Genomic DNA, 12,624 nt, shown 5'->3' with positions numbered 1-12,624 from the left:
GCTGCTTCCCACTAGCTATCTACCTTGCGTTTGGTAGTGTATATACGTCCATGGCTCTCTCTCGCTTTGTCACAGCTTACCGTTCCCCCTCCCCATATCCTCAAGTCCATTCTCTAGTAGGTCTGTGTCTTTATTCCTGTCTTACCCCTAGGTTCTTCATGACATTTTTTTCCTTAAATTCCATATATATGTGTTAGCATACGGTATTTGTCTCTCTCTTTCTGACTTACTTCACTCTGTAGGACAGACTCCAGGTCCATCCACCTCACCACAATTAACTCAGTTTCGCTCCTTTTGATGGCTTAGTGATATTCCGTTGTATATATGTGCCACATCCTCTCTACCTGTGCGTCTGTTGGTGGGCATTTAGGTTGCTTCCACGTCCTGGCGATTGTAAATAGTGCTGCGGTGAACACTGTGGTATCTTTTTGAATTACACTTTTCTCTCAGCTGTTGTTCTGAGTTCCAAGTTCAAGACGTTTTGGAGCAGGAGGTGCTCTATTATTCTGTGGGAGAAAGGGCGATGTGTGAAGCCCGCTGCATTGACTCGGGGCACCACCACCTCCACCACCCCGAGTTCTGTTGGAGAGGTTCTGGCAGTGTCTGGAGGGCACTGGACGGGCCGGGGCTCGCTCCTCGGTGTCCCAGGGCAGATCTCCTTCTCCGGTGCCTCTGCGCCTTGACTGACTGGCTTGGCTCCCCAGCCAACTCCTTTGATGGCCCAGGTCCAATTCATCATGTTCTCTCTGCTGCATCTCTGGGTCCTCGGAGAGAAATGCCAGCCGCATCAGTTCACCCCAGCATCTCCGAAGACAGAAGCACCCAGGGGCGTAGCACGAGGCCCTTCGTGATGATGGATGTGAGCCTGAATTCACGAGCGCTTGCACAGGCTGGTCCTAATAACACAGAGTCACCAGCAGCTGTAAGCATTTGACAAGATGCAGCTGGAGCCAGGTGCCAGGCATCTCCAGCCCACCAGGCGCAGACCTGCTCACCCCCAGGAGTCAGGGCGGCAGAGCAGGACGTGGCTGCATCTTTCAAAGGCAAGAAGGGCTCTGTTCAGATCCAAGCTCCACCACTTACCAGCTGCCCGGTCTTGGAGAATTCTCCTGACCTCTTTGAAATTAATCCCCTCATGATCAGAAAACATACTTTGAAGGGTTTTAATCTTCTTAAATTTACTGAGATCTATTTTAGGTCCAGAATGTAGTCCGTCTGGATGAATCTTCCATGTGTGTTCTACTGCGGCTGGGTGGAACGTTCTGTAAATGCCAATTGGGTGAAGTTAATTGATGACGTCTTTCAAGTGCTCTGTGTCATCACTGGTTTTCTACCTGCTCCCTCATTTGTTGGGGGAAGGAGGTTTGGGATGCTTTCTGATGTGTCTGCTTGGCTGGGATACGGTCTCCAGTTACCCAGTCAAACACCCATCTGGGTGCTGCTGGGAAGGGATTTTGCAGATGTGATTACAGCCCCTCATCAGTGGACTCTAAGTAAAGGAGATGACCTGGGTGGGCCTGGCTTCATCAGTCAGGAGACCTTAAGAGCTGGGCTGAGGCTCCCCCAGGGAAAGAAGAAATTCCTCCCCTGAGCAAGAGCGCTGGCTGTATCTGCACCCACGTCAACCTGCGTTGCAGCCTGTACAACTGCACGAATGGGCTTTTCAGCTTCTTGATACAAACACACCTCCTGCGGGTTCTGCTCCTCTGGCTGGACCCTGACTAACCCCAGGGTATCGAAACCGCCAGCAGTGACTGTGATTTCCCTGTTTCTCGTCTCGTCTCTATCGGTTTTCATTTCATGTATCTTGAGGCTGTTACTGGGGGTATACACATTCAGCATTTGTGTCTTCTTGATGAACTGACGCCTTTATCTTGATGAATGGACTTCTTTGTCCCCGGAAATACTCTTTGATGTGAAATCTACTTTGTCTGGTGTTAGTACGGTCACTGCAGTTTTCTACTGGTTACTGTTAGCAAGGTTCATCTTTTCCCGTCCTCTTACTTTTAACCTATTTGTGGCTTCCTACGTAAACTGCACTTCCTGTAGGCAGCGTTTACTTGGGTCTTGCGTCTTTATCCTACCTTGCAATCTCTGTCTTCATTTTGAATGTTAGACTATTTACATTTAATGTAATTACGCTATAGGTGGGTTTAAATCTACCTCCTTGTTCTGGGTTTCTACTTGCCCCATCTGTTCTTTCTTTTTCTTTCTTATTGTCATGTCTTCTTTTAGATTAATCAAGGGTTTTATTTTAATGATTCTCCTTTATTTCCACCATGGGCTTATTAGTTACCCCTTAATTTTTTATTTTTACTGGATGTTCTAGAGGTTATAATATACCTCTTTAACTTATCACAACCTACCTTCAAGTAATATTATTCCACATCCCATTTGCTGTAAGAATCACTCAGCAATATACTCCTATGTCCCCCTCCCATCCCTTGCGCTATTATCGCCACAGATTTTACTTCCTTGTAAACTATAAACCCCCGAATACACTGTTATTATTCTTGTTTTAAACAGTGAAATACCGTTGCAGGAGACGTAAAAAACAGAAAAATATCTTTTACATTTACCTATTTAATTACTATTTCTGGGTCACTTCACTGCTTTGTGTAGATCTAAATTTGCACCTGGGGTCATTTGTTTTTCTGTTGGAAGAACCCCCTTTAACACTTCTTGTAAATCGGATTTGCTGACAATGAATTCTATCACTTTTTGTTTGCCTGAAATAGTCTCTGTTTTATTTCCAATTGTGAACTGCATTTTCACTAGCTAATAAAATCATTGTTGACAGGCACCCCGCCTCCCACCGCCCTTAGCACGCCAAAGATGCTTCCCCATTGTCTTCTGGCTTGCATGGTTTCTGGCAGGAAGTCTGCTGTCCCTCACGGTTCTGTTCCTCTGTCCACGATGTGTCATTTCTATCTGGCTCCCTCTAAGAGCTCCTTTTATTACTGGTTTCCAGCCATTTGTTTATAATGTGCCTTGAGGTGGCTTTCTCGGTGTTTTCTCAAAACAGGCTCCATCTGGATCCTTGGATCTGGGGGTTTCTAGTTGCCATCAAATTCAGAAACCTTCTGGCCGTGATTTCCTGGTTCTGTCCCTGCCTCTTTCTCTTCCTAGAACTCCAGTTACACACAGGCTGGATGACTGGATGCCATCCCACAGGTCACCACGGTTCTACTATTTTGGTTTTTACGTCTTTTTTCTCTCTGCTCTCATTTGAATCGTTTCTGTGGCTTCAGACTCGCTGATCCCTAAATCTACAGCGTTTGCTCCGCTGTGTACTTTTCATATCCAGCATATTTTTCATTTTGGATGATTAAATTTTCAACTCAAAGATCCACGGTGACTTTTTTGTATCTTTCATTTTGCTTCTTATTGTTTATTGCTCTTCCCTCTTGAATGTACGGAACATATTTTTAGTAGCTGTTTTAACATCCTTGCTGCGAATTCCATCACCTCTGCCACATCTGGGTATGTTTCTATTGACTGACTTTCCCCCTGGTTTTGGGTCTGAATTTTCTGCTTTCGCACACGTGGTTAATTTTGACTGAATGCCAGACATTGTGAATGTTCCCTGTTGCCTTCTGGTTTTTGTGGTGCTCCTTTCAATGGTCTTGGATTTTATTCTGGTGGGCAGTTCTGAGTTATTTGGAATTAGTGAGACTCTTCGGAAGCCTTTTTATCAAGTGTCATTAGGGTGGGTGCGGAACAGACTCAGGCTAAAACTAACTTCCCGCCATTATTCAGAAAATACTCATGAGGATTCTACTAATGCCCCGTGTACTCTAAGGTCTTTCCATCCTGACTGGTGTAAACACGAACTATCCTAAGCCCTGTGTGAGCTCCAAGGACTGTTCTGCCTGCTCCTTTGGGCAGCTCTTTCCCCAGCCATCCGTCCTTCCCTCACACACATGCACACATCAGCCACGACCTGGTGGGGCCTCTCTGCAGCTCTCTCTGCCCCAGCACTCTGCCCTCCAAGTCTTGCAAATTTGGCTTCCCTGAACTCCAAGCTCTCTCTCCTCCACTCAGTGAGACCACCTCTATTTCACTTCCCTTCCCTCCAGTGAGCCGGTGCAGTCATGGGCCCTCGTTTGTCCCTTTCACTGTCTATTGTCCAGTGTGTGAGAGCTGTGCTTGGTACATTCCCTCCGGCTTTCTGGTCATTTACAGCAGGAAGGTAAGTCCCATGCCTGTCACCCCACACTGGCCAGAATCAGATGTCCAAACCCAGGAGTCAGTAACATTTTCAGAAGAGGTTTTTGCTCTCATGTAGAGCTGGGTTTTTTTTTTTCCCACATTTTAAATAGAACCCCTAAGATCCATTCTTCTCTACTGTCATTATCATTTCATGAAATAACAAAAAGAATACCATCTCAGGATAAAGGGTATTTCTCCCCAAAGTGGGACAGCTGTGGGTCTTACACCAGTTTATAAACTCTCTGCAATCTCCTTCTTTAACCACAGACTTGAACGTTTTTTGCTAGGCTGACACTGAAGACAATATTGATTAGAGATGATGGAGATACCGTGCCTGGAATAGGAGTTAGGAAGGTGGTTTATTATCACTAGGTGTGTGTATGTGAAGCAGAAACCGTGAGCATGACCTTCGCATGTGTCTTCCTGGCAGAGTCAAGGGAAGATGTTCTGCTTCGGAAGCCAAAGTGACACAGGGACAGGTACTTGTCACCAAGACCCAGGGCAGCGATCTCTAAAGCGGGCTCCACACACCTCGAGGTGCCCCCAGGCCGGCACTTCATATCAATATCGTACTGCATCCTCAAAGGGACCCTGGAGCAGGTGGCAGGTGGCCCACCACCATGAGAGGTGGAGCCAGGGTGCACCTGGGTCTGCCAAGCGTCAGGTCAAGGTGGTTCCCAAGTACCAGCTGTTCACGGACCTCCCGCAAACGTTTGCCAAATCTCCGCAATACCTACCTGTTACTCACTTAACGTGTTTCTTTAACATCATTTCTAAAAATATCTAAATTTATTTTAAAAAGAAATGTACGTCACTGCCACCAATGAGAAGTCAGTATCATTTGCTTTTTAAAGAAAACCCTCAGGGACCCACGAAAATCATACACTATGATTAACTTCTAGCCAGATGCTCCTACTTTCCTGGGACTTTCTCATGCTTCATTAAAGAGAGAGACCGGCAACTTCCAGAGAGGTATTAGGGTCATATTAATACCTAACTGAGACTTTCTCTTACACCTAATTGGAAATTTTGAAAAAGATTCTGCAGCGCACAGTTAAATTTGGCTGAAAGAACACACCCCATCTTTCTCTGCCCTTTAACAAGAACAGAACTAGAGCAGAGGCAGAGACGGCACACACCCACCAGGAGCAGTGGGGGTCAGAGGTGGACACTGTCAGATGGAAGATGAAAGCAAAGTGGAGAGAAGGCTAGGGGGGGTCCCGGTGATGGAGAGCAGAGTTGAGCCTGAGCTAGACAGAGGCCCTGTTCAAATAGAGAACTTGCCACTGGCTCAGGAAGTGAAGACCCCAGGAGTCCCCGCGGGTGGGAGTGTGGGCTAAGATGGGAGCAAGAGCCCTGGTTGGACCCCTGTCCCCTTTCCTCTCCACCCCCAATCGGCTGAGCCCATCCTTCTCCCACCCTGGCAAAGGCAGGGGTTGTTCCTGAATTGGGGAACCCAGGCACGAGTCAAGATGACGGCTGGCTGCCTCAATCCGTCAATCAACCACCAGGCTGCCCGCTGCCTGCCATGCCCAAGACCTGCACCCCCTCCTCCCACCCACCGGCAAGCAGCCTCTTCACCGGCAGCTGGAAACCAGAAGACCCCCTCCAGAGAAATGGTCCTCTGGGGAGCTGTGAGCACAGATACTGACTTTAGGAGTCCTCCTGTGAAACTACTGGCTCCTGGGGTCACTGCCCTCCGGGGAGGCCCTCGCCAAGCCTGGCTTAATTTGGAGTAACGTGCGGTCCTGCTCACACCCACTCTGAGAATGGAGGTCAGCCATGGGCCCCGGACACTGAGTGGAGACCCTCACAACAAAGACAGAGATCAAACCCAAAGGCTGGGAAAGAAGAAGACGGCAGAAAGAAACAAGAACTCTCAGGAAACAGAAGACGCCGGGAGGAGGAGAAAGCTCCGGAGAAGGCACAGTTAATAACCATCAGCGGGAAACATGGCGCATCAATGAAAGAAGAACAGGGCGCCCTGAGAAAGGAAGAGTGGTTCAGACAACAAGAAAACATCCTGGAGATCTAAAACATATTCGCAAGACAAAACCAGAAGTATCATGGAAAAGTAGGAAGAAATTGTTTGAGGAAACTTCCCAGAAAGTTGAACAGCTAAAGAGAAAGAGACAGATTGAGAGATTAAAAATAGGGAGGAGAGGTACGAGAATAAAAGGACCAGCCCAAAAGGCCCAGGACCTGACCGGGAGCTGTTACGGAACACACAAGATGGAGGCAAAATGGGACTATTGTAAATTAAAGGACCAGGAAGAGAAAATTTCCCAGAAGAGAGGGGCAGGAATCTTCACAATGAAAGACACGGCCAAGTTCCCAGGCAGCTCCTAGAAGAGACCCACACTGCAGCCTCACACCATGAGATTTCAGAAGGGAGGGGGCCTAGAAGTTTCCAGACACACGAAACACGTCACAGAGGATCAGCAATCAGGTGGCATCTTTTTTTCAACGGCAACCCCAACACCCTTTAACATTTGGAGGGAAATTATTTCAAACCCAGGATTCTGTAGTCAGACAAGTTATCGAGTGTGAGGGCGGAATAAGGACATTTCCAGACACACCAGATCTTAAAAACTTACCCACCGTGCACTGTTTCCCAAGAAGCTAGGAAGGGAAGGCGAACACCAAGATAAGGCAAGATGTGAGATGCGGAGAAACAGTGATCCCAGCTGTGGCCCAGGGTGGACAGAAGCGTGGGGAGGAAACCTCCTCAAACAGTGGAGCCGTCACCTGTCCGCAGGGCTTACCACGTGGAGAGAATCTTAGGGTTGAGATAGATGGCTTGGAGAAGAAACACGGGACCAGACGCAGAACACTAAGCTTGTAGGAGAGAAGTGTCTATTAACCCCAGAGAAAACAAAAGGTTGTTGCAGAAAAGAAATGTGACTCCAGCACGTCGTGCAGCCTGATGGGAACGTGACTGACACCGTCCATAACCCTTCACACGCTAAATACTGCTTTAACCAAGGGTCATGAGGACGGGGATGCAGAAGAGGCTGCAGGGGGCGCAGGGTCGGGAGCTGTGCGTGAGAGATAAAGGGTGTTTAAAATGCGAAAGATCAGGAAGTAGCAGTAAAAGCGAAATACTTAGAGTTACTGAAAACTAATCAGAAGAAACAACTAACAGAGAGAAGTTGGAGCCTGTCTGGGAAAGAGGTTTGAGTGGAAAGAGAGGCAGGGAATGGTCTTCAGTGGAAAATAACGTCCTACTGGACTTTCAACACCACGTGGACGGAGAGCTTCCGGGGGAAATTACGTTGAAAAACAAAGAGACAGGAAAAGAATGGAAAGGGACTGAGTTTCTCACGACGGCCATCACCTTCCCAAATCAAGTTTGCCTTGTTTGGCCCACAAGGACCATCTACTAAGGGGTCTTGATTTTCCTCTCCGTGAACACTGTACGTGGTGAGCTGCCCAGTGGGCACTGTCCCTGGGAAGCCCGCTTCCTCCGGTTTCTGGAGCAGACCTGGAGCCCACCAAGCGGAAAGTCCGTTCCCCCGAGGGTGACAAGGACCAGGAGAGCCACCAGCACCGCCAAGCGGCCCCCCCCTCGAGAAGATTCTCAGTTTGGACACAAATGACAAGTGGGGCAACTCAGTCTGTGTTGGGAGGGGCCGTCCCAAACACTCTGGGGGTCTGAGCAGCACCCCTCCTCCCACGAGACGCCAGGAGCACCCCCCCCTCGGCTGCAACGTCAGAGCTGTCTCCACGCACTGCCATGTATCCCCTCGGGACAGCGCTGTCAGATTCAGCAAATAAACATATAGGACGCCCAGTCCAGTCTGTATTTCAGATAAGCACTGAATCATTTCTAGTATAAGAATGTCCCGAGCAATATGTGAGATATACTCATACTGTTTCAAAACCCTACCTGTTCGTCTAAAATCCCAAAATTCACATGTAACCAGGCCTTCTGTATTTTACCCGACGCCCCTGCCTGGTGGGCAGACGTGCCCCTGGTTAGGAAGCGCAGCTCTGGAACAAGTCTTTCAATCCTCCTCATGGCGCGTCTCCATTTGTAAATGACTTCGTCCGCTTGTTTATAGAGCGTACACACGTGCTATCGGATCACTATACTGGCCATGCTGTTCAACACATATACACAGCGAAATTTTAAAAGAATGGTATTCAAAAGTCCACAGAAGTTTTAATATTTTCTTCTCACACCCAAGGGTCCCCTTGCTCGCCTCATTTGAGAAGGCACGTGTGAACCCACCTGACACTGGGTGAGCATGACCTCCAGGGGCCACCTGCTGACCCCCTGGGGGTTTCAGAAAAACCGCTGCCCTATGACACTGGCCTTCACACTGGGATAGGACCACCGTTACCAGCCCTGATTCCCCATCATTCACGTGCCTGTCGATTCAGCAGGTGCTCACGGGGCCGCGTGTGCCGTGGAGAGAAGTCGGGAGGGAACAGGGACAGGGGTGTTCGAGGAGGTGGCCCTGGGGCGGAGCCCGAGCGGAGGGCGGAGCCGGGCAGCCGGGAGGGGTCTGGGCAGAAGGTCCTGGGCGGCAGCCAGACGGGGCTCTGAGGGGTCGCAGGACCTCTCTGACTGCTTTTTGGAGAACAGACTATAGGGTGCGGGGATGGGGAGACCCATTAGCACGCCTTGGCCGTGGTCCAGGTGAGAGAGGAGGGCTTGGACTGGCTGCGAGCGATGGATGTGATGGCAAGCTTCTGCATCTCTCTTAATAAAGGTGCCACAGGACCCGCTGGGTGGCTGCATGGGGGTGCGAGTGCGCGGTCCGGGATGACACGAAGGTTCTCGGCCGAGAAGGTGGAAACGTGGCATTGCCTGTACAGCTCAGGAGAGCTCGCGGGAGGAGCCAGATGGGGCGGGGGCCGAGGCTGGGATGGGAGGACAGCGGCGCTAAACGGTTTTCCAGAAAGGACGGATCACCGTGTATGAGCCACCTTCCTTCACCACAGAAAATAAAAACAGACGTGCTTGTGAAGGTGACCTGCAGGCTGGAAGGTCAAAGATGGATTAATGTCGGTTGTCCTCATCGCTGATCTCTTCGTGTTCGTGGTGGGGGGTGAACAAGGACGGAAGGGATTTGCTGAGTCCACGGGCAGGGGGGCCTGGCGGCTGCTGTCCCTGGGAATCATAACGACGACCACGCGATGGGCGTGCGGCTGTCAAGCCCCTTCCCACAGTGACCTTGGCCTCCATCCTCACAACAGCCCCAGCGAACAGCGTAGGAAATGAGGCAAAAGCGGGGAAGGGACTTGCCCAAGGTCACACAGCGAGCTGGTGGCCGAACTGAGACCGGGACTCGGACCCCGGCTCCCGGACGGTGCTCCCCCCACCCCATCCGAGACCATGGAAGCCCATGGGAAGATGCTCAACGTACAAGTCAAAACCCTGGCGAGGGGCCACTGCACACCCACCAGGATGGCCAAGCTCATGCACGCTGACAACCAGGCCACGGGAACTCCTGGGCGTGGCAGTGGGAGTGCCTTGCGGGGCAGCCACTGTGGAATGTGTTCTGGTGCTTTCTCACGCTACATCTATCTCACTGTACAACCCAGAAATCCCGATGAATACACACAGAGCACCGACTGGGCGCCGGGGAGAGACAGGCAGAGACGCCAGCCCGGGTGCAAGGGCTCCTGGCAGCTCTAAGCGCGGCCCCGAGAACCAGAATCGCCCAGACGTCTGCGGCAGGTGGACGGATGCGTCTGCATCACGGAAAACCACCCAGCAGTCACGAGGAGCACAGGACTAACACGTGTGACAAGGTGGCTGTCGGATGCATTGCAACCAGGCAAAGAAGACAGACCCAAAGGGCAGGTCCAGTCATTCCGCTTCAGGGACGTTCCAGAAAAGGCAAAACTGATCTCCAGCGACAGGAATCAGATGGGGCTACCGGGGGCTGGCGACAGGAAGGGTCGACTACAAAGGGAATTCTGGGGGGTGACGGGACGGTGATGGGAGCATTCTGTATGTTGACTGTGGTGGTTATGCAACTGGACGCATGTCTCCACACTCAGAACGGCACAGTGAGAGGCGTGGATTTTAGTGACGTCGATTATATCCCAATAAACCTTAAACAACAACACACGTCAGACCACGTCCCTCTCCTGCTGCAGACGTGTCAGCATCTCTTCATTACTCTTGGGATACAACACACGCTCCTCTCCTCGGCCTCTGCACCCTCCTCCCAGCCGTCCCTCCCGCAGGTCTTTCTGGTCCTCAGGGATCCCGCACACTCTGCTCCCCGCCCCTCCCACACCCTTCCTTCTCCAGCTTCAGAGCCTCGTCCCACCACCTGCCAGAGGAGGCTCCTGTCTGGTGCTCATGAGTCTCTCCCTCCATCGCGAGTGGCGATCACATTCCCACTTAGCCGTCTGCCTGGTAGTTATTCGTCTCCCCATGAAGGACACACGCAATGTCTCTTTCTCAGCACTGATGCCCGGCCCTTGTTACAGCTCATCACACAGTAGGTGTTCAATAAAAGTTATTGAATAAGAGAATGTATGAGTGAACAACTAAGTTCTGGAGACAAGAAACACACGAAGTGACTTCTCTACACCCCATTCTTTGGCAAAAGAAAACTCTATCAAAAAGGACGCAGGGCAAGATAACACAGCCACCCCTTGGGCCATCGCAGGTCAGCGGCGGGGACAAGTGACGAGCCCTACCTGTCGCTGCGGCAGGTCTCCAGATTCACGGCTCAGAGCTTGTTGTCAGCCTGAAAAACAGAAGGGAAGGAAACAGTTACTAGCTTTGCTGAAGTCTAGGCTTTCCCAACTGCCTGGCTTTGCTCAGCCTAAAATCAGCAGAACATTTCAGCCAAGTCTGGTGCCTGCTTCACCACCAGAGCTTCTGAGTTTCGGACCAATCGTCAGTCTGCTGAAGTCGAGGTTCTCTTGAGGCTTGGCTCGAACAACAGGGTCGGAAAGAGGCTTATGAGAAAGATCTGAAAGGCTACCCGCGCTCCAATTAGCTCTTACAAAACCATCTCGATGAGCACCGCGCAGATGAATCAGCTCCACGTGGCTCCCTTTCCCTGGAAACACCCTTGGGCCTGAGAATTCAAGCTGGCGGTTGGGAGAGGTGAGGCCGGGGAGGGGAATCTTTGGGGCCCGGCTGCTTCACAAGTTTTGCCAGATTCCTAGCGGAGGGAGGGGGTGAATAGTTGAGGACATCTGGCTGATATAAAAACACGGCTGGATTCATCCTTCCTCGAAGCAAATATTATTCTCATTAAAACATAATCAGATCATCTTCTGGGAGGAGCCATTGTGGAGGAGGGCAGCACAGAGAACCCCTCTGGTGACGTGCAGCGGCGCTCAGCGGCTGGGCTGGGGTAGGGAGGCCCAGGCACCGCCCACCCCCCAGTCTGCTCCCGGCCCAGCACGGCTCCCTCCACCGGCTGGTGAGACTCCTGACCAGGGTCCTGGCTCCTCCCCTCCAGTTGGGTCTCTGGGACAGGAAACTGCCTTCCCAATTCTCAACCAGGGCCGGGGCGGGAGGTCTCAACACGGAGACATCCCACAGCGAGAGGGCAGGGTGTGCGTTGCCTGGTCAAGTGCCAACAACAAGGCTGTGTGAATTTGGTAGACGTGGTTACCACCTACAACCGGCCACCTCCCAGCAAGGGAGACACGGCTCCTCGTAACGTGGGTTGGCCCCATCCGACCAGATGGAGCTCTTAGGAGCCAGAACTGAGGTTTCCCAGAGAAGAAAACAATTCTGCCTCGTGACTGTAACAGACAGCCTGCCAGGGTTTCCACCCTGCTCACCTGCCCTACAGATTCTGGACTTGTCAACCCCCAATCCTGAAAATAAAAATCAATTTCTCTCTCTCTGCAGATAGACAGATTAGATAGATAACTGACAGACAGATGATAGAGATCCTCTTGGTCCCGTGTCTCTGGAGAACCCTGGCTGATACACAGAGAAAACAAAGATCTGTCAGTCCCCCAAGGCCAGCCCTTGAACGCTCCTCACCCAGGTGGCAGGGCAGACTGGGAGTTAAAAATGCTGGCTCTTGGTTTATATGAAGTTCCACAACAGGCAAAACTAATCAATGATGAAAAGATCAGGACACTGGCTGCCTCATCGGGGTGCAGGCAAGGACTGCCTGGGGTTGGGGCACTTTCTGGGGGGATGGGAAATTCCACTTGCTGATGAGGGAGGGGTTCACAGGTGTTTGCTTACGTTACAACTCAGCGAACGGTACACCTAAGGTTTGTGCATTTCACCGCATGGAAAGTTTACTTGAAAACATAAACACTGAGCTCTAGCTGGTGAAACGTGAGCCCGAGTGTTAAGGGGTGAAGCGCACGGGAGTCCGCGGCGGCTGCTTGAAACGCGCACAGAAATAAGACGGATCCGCAGATGCGGAGAGGGAGGGAGAGCTGATCGACCGCTGGGAAAGTGAA

The 12,624-nt window shown here is 51.0% G+C and overlaps 1 protein-coding gene across 1 annotated transcript in view; it reads right to left on the bottom strand.

The window, feature by feature from the left end:
- The window catches only part of ZNF469 (zinc finger protein 469), a 236,588-nt gene extending 225,669 nt beyond the window's left edge, over positions 1–10,919 (bottom strand). The window contains exon 1 of the mRNA XM_060289547.1: positions 10,879–10,919. The gene's annotated coding sequence lies outside the window, so the exon portion shown is untranslated. The remainder of the gene's footprint in view (positions 1–10,878) is intronic.
- Between the last annotated feature and the right edge of the window lie 1,705 nt (positions 10,920–12,624).

The sequence above is a fragment of the Globicephala melas genome, chromosome 19 (assembly GCF_963455315.2).
Source record: "Globicephala melas chromosome 19, mGloMel1.2, whole genome shotgun sequence".
Lineage (NCBI taxonomy): Eukaryota > Metazoa > Chordata > Mammalia > Artiodactyla > Delphinidae > Globicephala > Globicephala melas.
Note: the sequence above shows the minus strand (reverse complement) of the source record. Positions and strands in the feature narration are given on the sequence as shown.